Source organism: Dendrobates tinctorius, unplaced genomic scaffold, assembly GCF_039654945.1.
Source record: "Dendrobates tinctorius isolate UK_male_01 unplaced genomic scaffold, ASM3965494v1 ptg000256l, whole genome shotgun sequence".
In the NCBI taxonomy this organism is placed as follows: domain Eukaryota; kingdom Metazoa; phylum Chordata; class Amphibia; order Anura; family Dendrobatidae; genus Dendrobates; species Dendrobates tinctorius.
Genome location: NW_027361923.1, coordinates 6662832 through 6675631, shown reverse-complemented (window position 1 = coordinate 6675631; position 12800 = coordinate 6662832).

Genomic DNA, 12800 nt, shown 5'->3' with positions numbered 1-12800 from the left:
AGAGCCGCACTCCACATAGAGAATAATGGAGCCTCCAGCACCGACCTCCACCCGCAGAGCCGCACTCCACATAGAGAATAATGGGGCCTCCAGCACCTACCTCGACCCGCAGAGCCGCACTCCACATACATGGCTGCTCTCAGTGCTCTGTGCTGTGCGCACAGGACCTGTGATGAGGTCACAGGAGGGGAGCAGACAGGGGTCACATGATCGGGGGCCTTGACACCTTACCTCCTGTGATCTCATCACAAGCCTTTGCACGCTACCAGCAGCATCAGCGTTCACGCTACTTGTAGATGCTGCTGGTAGCAGAGCACATAATGCCGCCCCCACGGTCACTCACTTTTAGGTGGGGAGAAGATGGAGTGCCATTGCAGCAGCCAGCAGGAATGTGGTGGGGGCCCCCTTAGAAGCTCTTGTGGTGGGGGCCCCGGGGCTGAAGCCCCGCCTGCCCTGCCTATAATCCGGCCCTGCGCGGTGGCGGATTATAATGGGGCAATTTACTGGCCTGGGCTGTGGGCCCCTTAACCCCACTGGGCCCGGGGCAACTGCCCAAATTGACCTCATTATAATCCGCCACTGACAGGACATCATGCTGTGTGGAGGCCATGATACTGTGTATGTATGGAGGAGGTGACCATAACTATATCATACTATGGGGGAACACTATAGGGGCATCATGCTATGGCGGTATTATATTTTGTTGGTCTCACTGTGGGGACATCACAATGTAAGTGTGAAGTGACTCTGTTGGAGTGATTCACTGTGGGAATATCAAAATCCGTGTGTGTGGGGGTAGGGGCATTACTATAAACATGTTTTATAATGGCCATAAAAGGGTATCGCTGATGAGGACAATAAGGGGCTTCAATTGGAAAATAATTGCTGCTTATGTGTCATAATACATGTCCTTCTCCTGGTTGAAGGTTGGGACATTGCTGAATATGTATATGTATGTGTGTGTGTTGTGTATAAATATATATTATGTGTATATTTTTATGTAGGGTGTGAGGGAGTGGGGGCAAGTAGAATGGCAGCCTGGAATCATATGATGACACAGTTCCCAGAACACCGCCCCCTATCAGTGGAAATGAAAGAAAATCCAATAATGCCACCAAATGTTTGAAGATTTTATCCTCAGCATTAGAATATATGGTTAGATGTATCTTTCTATACAGAATGAGAAGATAAAGGAAACTGTAAGAAAAAGATTAAATGTGATATAATGTCATAAGATGAGAATTGGAAATAGGAAAAGCTCAGCCAAACCTCTGTAACCACGGCTGTAATCTTATACCTGGAAAACTGCCGGGATTTTACTGTGTTTCATTCATCCCTATGTGTGCCGCCATCATTATTAGCTGCTTTATAAGGGGCAGACAATGAGAGAAAAAGTATCGGTTATTGCGCTGCATTGTGACATCATCACTTTCCTTATATGGAAGCTGGCAGTGATGTCACACAGGTGAGTGATGTCACAATAGAGCGGAACCTATAAACACTCCGTCCCATCTCACTGGCTCAGACTTGGTATTTGTTTGTCTCCTGACTGCACTTACCTAGATCTTCTCCTTGTGGATTAGTGATTTTACTTGCGAATTACTTGTGAATTAGCGGATTACGTCTGTATTAGTGGATTACTTCTGGAATTTCCTGAAGATCATTGACTGAGGACTTCTCCATCTGGAGGTAAATCTATTGTGTGCTTTTATTTATGAAACTAGAAGTTTTTGTCTCATTAGATTTCATGTATTCATGAAATTTTTCTCTTATGGAAAAACATAACAATCGCATGAAGGATTGTTCGGGAAAATGAGGAAAAAATTCCCAATGCACTAAAACTGAAAAAAAAACAAACCTGAAATGTTGCCATTGTGTTTTGGGTTTTAGTTTACAGTGTTAATTATTCAGTAAAAATGACCTGGTAATAGTGGAGTACTGGCAATCATGCCTGGTCATGCCAATACTATGGGGCCTGATGGGTGAGGGGGTCCGGAGAATGTAGAATTAAATAGTGGGGACATTTCTGTCAGCACCATATAGTAGAATTGCTATAAAATGGGCGAGAAAACTAAGGGGCCTTCAACAGGAAAACAACTACTGTTCACTTGTTATAATACATGCCCTTCCCCTCGTTTTTGAAGGTTGGGGCTCCACCAAAATTATATATATATATCTGTCTGTGTACATACACATATAATATATATAGACACACACACGTATAAATATGCGTATATACATATAATTTTTTTCTAGGGGGTGAAAGAGTGGGGTCAATAAGAACTTTTGCTATGAGGCCCCAATATGCCATCACTTCTATCATGGAAATGTTATCATCCATCTAATAGACTGTATGAGGAGATGAGGTCCTGGTGATGGTCGGCCTGGAATCAGATGATGACACAATTCCCAGAACTCTGCCCCCATCAGTGAAAATGTGAGAAAATCCAATGACAGCCCCAAATGTTTGAAGACTTTATCCTGAACATTAGATTATATAGTTAGATGTATCGTTATAGAGAAAATGAGAAGATAAAGAAAACTGTCAGAAAAAGATTAAATTTGATATAATGTTATATGATGTGAATTAGAAATAGGAAAAGCTCAGCCAAACCTCTGTTACCACCGGCTGTAATCTGTTACCTGGAAAACTGCCAGAATTTTATTCCATTCATCCCTATTTGATCCGCCCTGATTTATAAGGGGCAGACAATGAGAGAAAAAGTATTGGTTATTATTCTGCATTGTGACATCATCACTTTCCTTATATGGAAGCTGGCAGTGATGTCACACAGGTGAGTGATGATGTCACAATAGAGCGGAACCTATAAACACTCCGTCCCATCTCACTGGCTCAGACTTGGTATTTGTTCGTCTCCTGACTGCACTTACCTAGATCTTCTCCTTGTGGATTAGTGATTTACTTGCATATTACTAGTGGATTAGCTAATTACATCTGGATTATTGGATTAATTCTGGATTAGCGTAATATTTCTGGATTTTCTGGAGATTTTTCTGGAGATCATTGACTGAGGACTTCTCCATCTGGAGGTAAATTTATTGTGGCTGTTATTTATGAAACTAGAAGTTTTCCTCCTGATTATTTTTCTTGTACCTTGGTGTATGGGAAGCGGCCATTGCCCCTAGAGATGAGTAACTCGTCCGGCAAAATCATGGCACAATACAACAGAGAAACCGTTTTCATGAATTTTGTTTTTTATTTGCAAATCAGGAAACAAATCCAGTCCTCAGTGATAAAAGTAGGAATCGCCGACAGAAAACCAGGGAGCAAATCTCCATGTCCAGCTATTTACAGGGGGATGAGGGGATATTTGCTTTAGAGATAAATACTAGTAATAATAATGGCAGCCAGCTCTCTACCTGTATGGGGCATAGCGAGCTGCACCAGGGATTATGGCACCATGTAACATGGCTCCAATGTTTTCTCATCCCCTTCAGATCTCCCTCCTGACTCTGTCTGGTCCAGGACCACAGAGGGGACGTCAGTCACCACCTACAGAAGCTGAGAAGAGAACTTCAGCGTGTACAGGACTCAGCAGAGCCGGACATCTTTAGAGTGAGTATAATGGCGGAGGTGCCGGTTTGTGGTGACCGGGTATACCATCGCTGTACACAGCGTCAGACTGGAGCACCTTGGGCTCACCAGAGAAAATCATTCTTGGGGCCCACTTGTATAGCTACATAGAAATATATGCAAGACCAACAATTGTGTGGTAAAACACACTTGTGTTATGGTATAACATAAGGTAGTACATGTCTTAATGATATAGCAGGAGTTGGGGTAGCCCCCCTCATGGAATATAATGCAGACCCCCTCATAGAATATAATGCAACCCCTCTCACAGAATATAATGTAGCCCTCCTCAGAGTAAAATGTAGCCCCATCACAGGGTATAATGCAGCCCCCCATAGAATATAATGTAGCCCCCTCATAGGGTATAATGCAGTCCTACATAGAATATAATGTAGTTTCCACATAGGGTAAAATCCAGTCCTACAGTTCTATGGCCACCAGTACCCACTCGTTCCCCTGCTGCTCTAGGATCTGCTCCGTTCTCAGTAGCTACACTGCTGTCTGCCCGACACACAACATGTTGCGCGATGAAGTGATGTCATTTTGCACCGGCTGTGTCAGAGGCAAAGGAAAATGATGGGGGAGGGAGAATCATCTGACGCGCTGTACTCCATTATTGTTTTCAACTGTATCGGCATCTATGATTCTCCATTATTGTTTTCAACTGTATCGGCATCCATGGGCACTGGGGAGACCACCCTGTAGGGGAAGGGGCTGTAAGCCCTGAAACATTTTAGTATTTATTACCCAATATAAATCAGTTTCAAATATTTCTGAAATTTGAGTGAAAGAAAAACAACATCTGTAATGTGAAATATTATATTATTTGCATTTATATTGTAGAAATAATAATTATCTTTTAATTATAATGAGTATTAATTTCATTGAGAATTTCATGACATTTCCTCAAACATCATATTCCATTTTTGGCAGATTTGCTCTTCTGATTATATGATGAAGCCTTCCAGCATGGCATCCAGCGATCAGGATAAAGGCCTGTTGGCCGTGTTGGACCTGCTTGTTGTCCCACTCCTGGAGGACACTATTCCAGGCATTATCAAATCATATGAGCCTGAAGAAATGAAGACCATGACCAGCATGCTAATAAATCATCTGCATGATCTGGATGGACAGGATTTGGTGAATGCCCTCCTGTTCTTGTCGACCATAACATCTGCCAGAGCGGACGCTGACAACTTTCTGTCTAATGAGCTCATTGATAAGACCTATCAACACATGCTGAAAGCAGAAAGTGAGAAACATCAGGGAATAACTGGTGCAGCTATGACGCTCCTGGCCAATATTGCTGTATATCGCTCCCAAGACGTCATGGAGCGCTTGGAAAGCGATGAGGAGCGTCCACAGAGCAGCGCGCTGAAGACATTGGATCTCATTTCCACCAAAACCATCACAGGTTGGAAAGAGAGAAGTGCAGCGCAGAATATACTGACAGTGGATGACTTGATTACCCCTACACAACATCAAGCTGGACCACCTGACGGATTTGATTTTTATTATCATCTCCTGCACCCTAGCTATGGGTTCATAAATCACCTGGATGATGCTGATGTCCTCCATGACACAGACACAACCCAGGCTGGGATGTGTCCTTACATTACATGTGTCTTAACTGATGAGGAAAGAAGAAAGATCATCCATTACCTGCTTATAGCAATGAGATCTGCTGTCAGAAAGAGCAGACTCATCAGTGTCATGATCTTCTCGGAGCTGTTACTCCATCATCCTGAGCTCCTGGAGGAGAAAATGGCAAAAGACTTAATCTTATTAATGGCTTCAAAGATATACAGTTCGGACGAACTTGAGAACTGTCTTGCTTTAGAAGCTATGGGAAATGCCTGTAAAGGTGCACCAAGACAGGTGCATCAACTGAAGGACCTCATCTATCGCTGCCTTTACAGTAAACTAGTGGGTCGTCAGAAGCTAAAAGTGGTCATTGAATCCCTAAAAGCAATGTCAAAGTTTGTTACCCTGCTGAAAAGATCAAAACTTGGCAGTAAATTTGAGAGAATTGTCCAGCGTTGTACTGACTACCTAAACCACCCAAACCCGCTGGTTCGGACATACTCCACTTCACTATTTGCAGACCTCGCCAAGAACTGCAACAGGGACAAGAGAGGCTTCAGCCGCCACGTCAGGACATTCCTACCTGAGTTACTGATAAAGTTACACAGTAAAAACCAGCAGGATAAGGCATCCGGTATTGCAGCCTTGCTGCATTGTCTTCCTTACATCGGATGTAAGAACGTTCAAGAGCTGTTATGTGCTGATGGCGAAAAAGCCTACAAAATATATGAACAGCTCGGGAAAAAGGAACCTGCCCTTCTTGTGAGGATGATGATCCACAGCATTGAATATAATAAGCCGTATATGGCAGACGAGGTAGACGCTGTCATGAAACACCTCACTATGATAAGAGACGCTTTACCTTATGAAGAACTCTATCCGTCAGCATTATCTGACATGTTTATAGGGTTGAGAAGACTCAATTCTAAGATATATAATCCAGTGGTGCATGAGGCAAGTATCCGCGCCATTGACATCCTGGGCACCAAGTGGAAGAGCATCAGCACTGTTAAAGCAGTGAAAGTTGGAACAGAGAGTTTCCTGATCTATGAAAAAGTGAAGAGAGTGGAAGTAATATTTTACGAGACTTCAGTGTGAAACATCCATCACCAGATGGTACACTAAGGGTCAATGAATGAGACATCCGGAATACACTTAGATAAAACTCTTGACTATTGAAGACCATCTCAAGAACAATCCCCACATACCCCAATTTTCTTATGAAAAACTTAAAATAAAGAAAATAAAAAGAAAACTTACGGTGTTTCTCTGCTTATTGTAACTGGATGAAATGTTTCTGGACTGTTCCCATATGTATTTTGATCATAATCCTCTATATATAGTTACTAGCTGAAGAGCCCAGCGCTGCCCGGGCATAGTAACTAACTGTGGTTAGTTATAACAAATTATAATTATCCTCCATCCCATAGTCCCGTGCCCATATACCCATCATACATATCCTCCATCCCATAGTCCCATGCCCATATACCCATCACACATCCTCCATCCCATAGTCAACCATTATGACATCATAATGAGCAGCGGCGGGGCTTGCAACCTATGATGACATCAGCGTCACCATGGCAACCATTGTGACATCATAATGAGGGGTGGGGCTTGATACACACACACTGTTTCCCCAGTAGGCAAATAGGGGCATTATGACATCATAATGAGGGGCAGGGCTTGACGCGCACACACTTTTTCCCCCAGTATGTAGATAGGGGCAAAATTGTTTGGTGAATTGGAACGCGCGGGGTTAAAATTTTGCCTCACAAAATAGCTTAGGACACTCTCGGGGTCCAGACGTGTGACTGTGCCAAATTTTGTGGCTGTAGCTGCGACGGTGCAGATGCCATTCCTGGACATACACACATACATACATACAAACACTTGAGCTTTATATATTAGATATATCATGATACAGCTCCATCTTAACATGTCTATGTTTGTTGAGCTCTTAAAGGGGCTTTCTAGACTATGATTTTGATGACATAGGTCATCAACATCAGATTAGTCCCGGTCTGACATGCGAAACTCCTAACGATCAGATGTTAGCAGATCCCTCAGTCAGCAGAAAGCACACAATGCATTGAGCTGGAGCAACATAGCTTACGTGTCATCAGTACTGTGGTTCCTGTATGATCCGCAGTCTGATGTTGGCTGGTAATAACAACTCCTGGTATCTCCTGTCTAGCTGACTGCAGAATTCTGAATCCTTACAGCGTGTGCACTACACACTCTCAGTGCTCTCTAGTGTTGCTGGCGACAGTGGGTAATGACGTGACAGCATGAATGCAATTTGCATACATGCGGTCACCTGGCAATTGGATGTCTTTGGCCTTTCTCAATTCACTTGTATTCAATTGAGTGGATGTGGTTCTAAGTATGCAAATCACATACTTGCGCTCAGGGCTGTCACTAGGAATTTCAGGACCCCATACTGGCAAAATTTTCGGGGCCCCCTTGAGACTCCACCCAGGCTCCACCTCAGCCCCGCCCTCCACTCCTCGAACTGTCCACAGCCCCACCGCTCTCTCTTGGAAAAACTCCACTTCTCACCAATCACACATTAACAGTTCCCATCTCCAGATCACACACATAGCCAGCAGCTCTTGTTATGGCCAAAAGATTTTTTAAATCTACCACCATGACAAGGTAGACTCTTTTGGCTGGGCCCTACTCTACTCTAACCTATTAAAGATTTGCTAAAATATCCAATACAATTTAGGTATATTTTTTTATTTATTTTTCAATTTTTAAAATGACCAATAATATCACATCCAAAGGGACAAATACCACCACACCATGCCCAGACACCATATTACCACCACATGGTGACCAATAATACCACATACAAGGAACAAATACAGCCATACCATGACCAGACCACATATTACCACCAGTGACAGAATAATAGCACATACAAGGGACAAATACCACCGCACCATGACCAGACCACATATTACCAGCACATGGTGACTGGATACTACAATACTGATCATTAATAAAAAAAACATATTACTATCACCATAAGTGCCATAATACACAGGAGATCTGTACTTAGTATGTAGTGTCTGTGTACAGGTAATACAGTGATCACCAGTGACATTATACACAGAAGAAGCTCTGTATATAGTGTCAGTGTACAGTTAATACAGTGATCACCAGTGATATTATGCCCAGGACCTCTGTATATAGTGCCAGTGTACAGGTAATACAGTGATCACTGGTGACATTGTACAAAGGCACTCTGCATATAGTGTATCCTCAAAAACAGTATCCTCAAAAAAATAAAATAAATACATCACTGCAGTAATAATATCCCTTAATTAGCCCCCATGGTAATAATATCCCCCATCCTGGCTCCAGCCATATTTTCTCTCATCCTGCCCTCATGAGTATCCATTCTGCCCCCACGTGATCTCCAGATCCTGCCCCATCTGTCTACATCGTAGCCATCCTGCCCCCATGATCCTGCACCATGTGTCTCCCATCCTGCCCCCTCCAGTGTCTCACTATCACATTCTGCCCCCTTCTGTGTCTCACTGTCACATTCTGCCCCCTTCTGTGTCTTACTGTCACATTCTGCCCCTGTGCCTCACATTCTGCCCCTCCTCTGTTTCACTGTCACATTCTGTCCCCTGTGTCTCACTGTCACATTCTGCACCCTCATGTGTCTCACTGTCACATTTTGCCCCTCCTGTGTCTTACTGTCACATTATACCCCCCTTGTCCATTCTGACCCCATGTCGCACATTCTGCCCCCATGGTCATTCCGCCCCGTGTCTCGCATTATGCCCCCTCCTGTGTCTCACTGTCATATTCTGCCCCCTCCTGTGTCTCACTGTCATATTCTGCCCCCTCCTGTGTCTCACTGTCACATTCTGCCCCATGTCTCATATTATGCCCCCTCCTGTGTCTCACTGTCACATTCTGCCCCCTCCTGTGTCTCACTGTCACATTCTGCCCTCATGTCTCACATTCTGCCCCCTCCTGCGTCTCTCTGTCACATTCTGCCCCCCTCCTGTGTCTCAATGTCACATTCTGCCCCCTCCTGTGTCTTACTGTCACATTCTGCCCCCATGTCTGCATTCTACCCCTATGTCCTGCATTCTGCCCTCATGTCTCACATTCTGCACCCATGTCCATTCTGTCCCCATGTCTTGCATTCTGCCCCTATGTATTGCATTCTGCCCCCTCCTGTGTCTCACTGTCATATTCTGCCCCTTCCTGTGTCTTACTGTCACATTCTGCCCCCATGTCTTGCACTCTGCCCCATGTCTCACATTCTGCCCCTCCTGTGTCTCACTGTCACATTCTGCCCCATTTCTTGCATTCTGCCCATGTCTTGCATTCTGCCCCCATGTCTTGCATTCTGCCCCCATGTCTTGTATTCTGCTCCCACGTCTTGTATTCTGCTCCCACATTCTGCATTCTGCTCCCATGTCCATTCTGCCCCCATGTCTTGTATTCTGCTCTCACGTTCTGCATTCTGCTCCCATGTCCATTCTGCCCCGTGTCTCATATTCTGCCCCATGTCTCGCATTCTGCCCCATCATGTCTGCATTCTGCCCGCATGTCTTGTATTCTGCCCCATATCTTGCATTCTGCCCCATGTCTTGCATTCTGCCCCCATGTCTTGTATTCTCCCCCCATGTCTTGCATTCTGCCCCCGTCATGTCTGCATTCTGCCCCATCATGTGTCCATTCTGCCCCCATGTCTCGTATTCTGCCCCATGTCTGCATTCTGCCCCCATGTCTCGCATTCTGCCCCCATGTCTTGCATTCTGCCCCATGTCTCGTATTCTGCCCCCATGTCTCGCATTCTGCCCCCTTGTCTGCATTCTGCCCCATGTCTCGCATTCTGCCTCCTTGTCTGCATTCTGCCCCCATGTCTTGCATTCTACCCCATGTCTTGCATTTTGCCCCCGTGTCTACATATTTGCCCCTGTGTGTCTCCAATCCTGCCCCCTGTCTCCATATTTGCCCCTGTGTGTCTCCAATCCTGCCCCTGTGTGCCTGCAATCCTGCCCCCTGTCTCCATATTTGCCCCTGTATGTCTCCGATCCTGCCCCCGTGTCTACATTCTGCCAGGGAAACATATTGCCCCTTTCAATAATAAAATAAAAACTTTGTTCTTACCTGACCTCGCTCCTGCGGTGAAGATGGAGCTGCTGTTGTGTGAGCTGAAATGACCTGTGGTGACGTCATCGTCATGTGATCAGGGGGCGGAGCTGATCAATGCTGAAGGCCTGTGATAATGATGACGTCGCCACAGGTCCTTCAGCACTTCTCTAACTTTTGGATGTCGGGCGCTGTGGTGGCTCTGCTGATGTGTGCGCTGCAGGCCCACACTTGGGGCTCACCCGGCGCCCCTATGACGCACAGCACTTGGGGCCCGATGACTGGCAGCACAGGAACGGGGCCCCTGATCTGCGGGCCCCCTTCTGTTCTGCTGTTCACCGGGCCCCATACAGCAGTAAGGGCTGTCATGCCCTGATGGCGGCCCTGCTTGCGCTCACATGACCACCTGCTCTTGCCGGCGACACCTGATAGCAATGGCCGCATGCCATGCACACGCTGTAATGATTCTGAAGTCTACAGTCACAAGAGTAATTACAGTCTTTCATCAGAAGACCGGACAACTCCTTTAACAATGGGAAAAGAGATACTAGGAGTTGTTTAGCACTGATGGTAGTTCTGGTGATGTAGTCATGTACTAACGGTGGTTCTGATTATGTATCCATGTACTGATGGTGGTTGTAGTAAGGTAGTCATATACTGATGGTGGGTCTAGTGATTTAGCTCAGCAAAGATCATGGTTCTGGTGATGTATGCATGTACTGATGGTGGTGGTAGTGATGTATTCATGTACTAATTGATGGTTCTGGTGCTGTATTCTCTCATTAAAGAAAAAGAAGAAAAAAAATTGGTACAGCCAGATCAGTAAAAGATTTGGATATCAAAATTGTCAAAATATAAAACTATTTAGCCCTTACGGTAATGAGAAAAACATAAGCATTACAAACCAAGCATTTTTTTTTAGCAAAATAAAGAATTCAGGAAAGTTTGGTCCAGCTGTAATGACACTGACCTGTAGAATCATGTTCACGGGTCTCCTTTATCAAATAATGAATAACTTAAAATCAAATATAAAAAAAACTATGATTTAATTGCATTTGTTTACTTCAGATTTATATTGTACTGCAGGGACAAGATCAATTTCAATTTTCTCCATAGTTAGCAAAAAAGCTAGAATTGGCCCTGGCTGCAGTCACTACTCTGCTGTTACTTAATGTCTTAATACTGTAGTCACATCCAGAGCTGCAGTAACCATTCTACTGCTGTATCAAATTTTATTCTTCTATCACACCCAGAGCTGCAGTCATTTTTCTGTATTAAATCTTGTTTTATACTCTAGTTATATCCAGAGCTGCATTCACTATTCTGCTGTTACAGCATGTTTTAAATTCTAGCCCAGACCTGGTCAAAGTGACCTATGGGCCACATCAGGCTATTTGGTTGTTTCTATCTGGCACATGGAGCAGGACAGCCCAAGGGCAAGAACCTGTGCCATCCCACACCACATGGCCTACCCCTGCCTGGCATTTCAATTTCCCAAGGAAGCAGATAGCCATGTGTATACAGTTTGACATTCCATGCAGTATGACCGCCCATATCTCCCATACAAAGTCTGATGCCACATAGCCCCTATATACAGTATTGTTATGATTGAGTCACCGTAGGAGGCAAAAATAGAAATGCTAGCTAAGTCCAGAAAACCAGAGAAGTTGGCAGCTATCGGATTGCAGACCCCTGAACCTATCAACACAACTAGCAGTAGCCGTGGGGGGCTCCTACGATGCCCTAGGCCCCTCGATCACAGCCGGAGGACTACATAGCCTAAAGACAGAAAGGGAAATCTAAACTGCCCCAGAGCAGACCCCAAAGCAAAAGGCAGCCCCCCACATGTAATGACGGTGAAGCAAGAAGAAAGAACAAAACACAGACAGAAAGATAGACTGAGCAAAGATGGGGCCCAAGCTAGCTTAGATAGGAAAGGACAGGAAGGCTGCTGTCTGCAATCCGTGAAAAACCCTATGAAAATAAGAGCCAACAAACTGACAGTAAAAAAGGCCCTGAAGACGCTAGGCTTCAAAAAAGGCTATGTCAGTACTCAGGAATATTCTGAAGACAGAGCAACAGGCAAAAGGAGATTCAGCTCACCCCAGCAGGGAATGGCAGAATCCAGAAAAGCAAGGAAAAACAAAACACTAATGCAAAAAGGCAAAGCAGAAATCTTAGCTTAAGATGAGCAGGAATCAGACTGGTTTCCTAGAAGTCCACAGAGAAATCACCCGCAGGCCAGAAGGGCGTCGGCAGCCTTATATCCAGTCATTAACTCCACTCAGCCAGTCATCATCATCAGCCCCAGGTGTTTGACAATCAGGCTCACTACCTTTCTTCACCAGAAGAGGGAGTTCCTCGGGCCTCAGTAGTGAAGGGGAAAATGGACTCACAACAGTACCTCCCCCTTGAGGAGGGGTCACCGAACCCTCAACCACGCCACCAGGGCGATCAGGGTGAGCCCGATGAAAGGCACGCACCAATCTTTTGG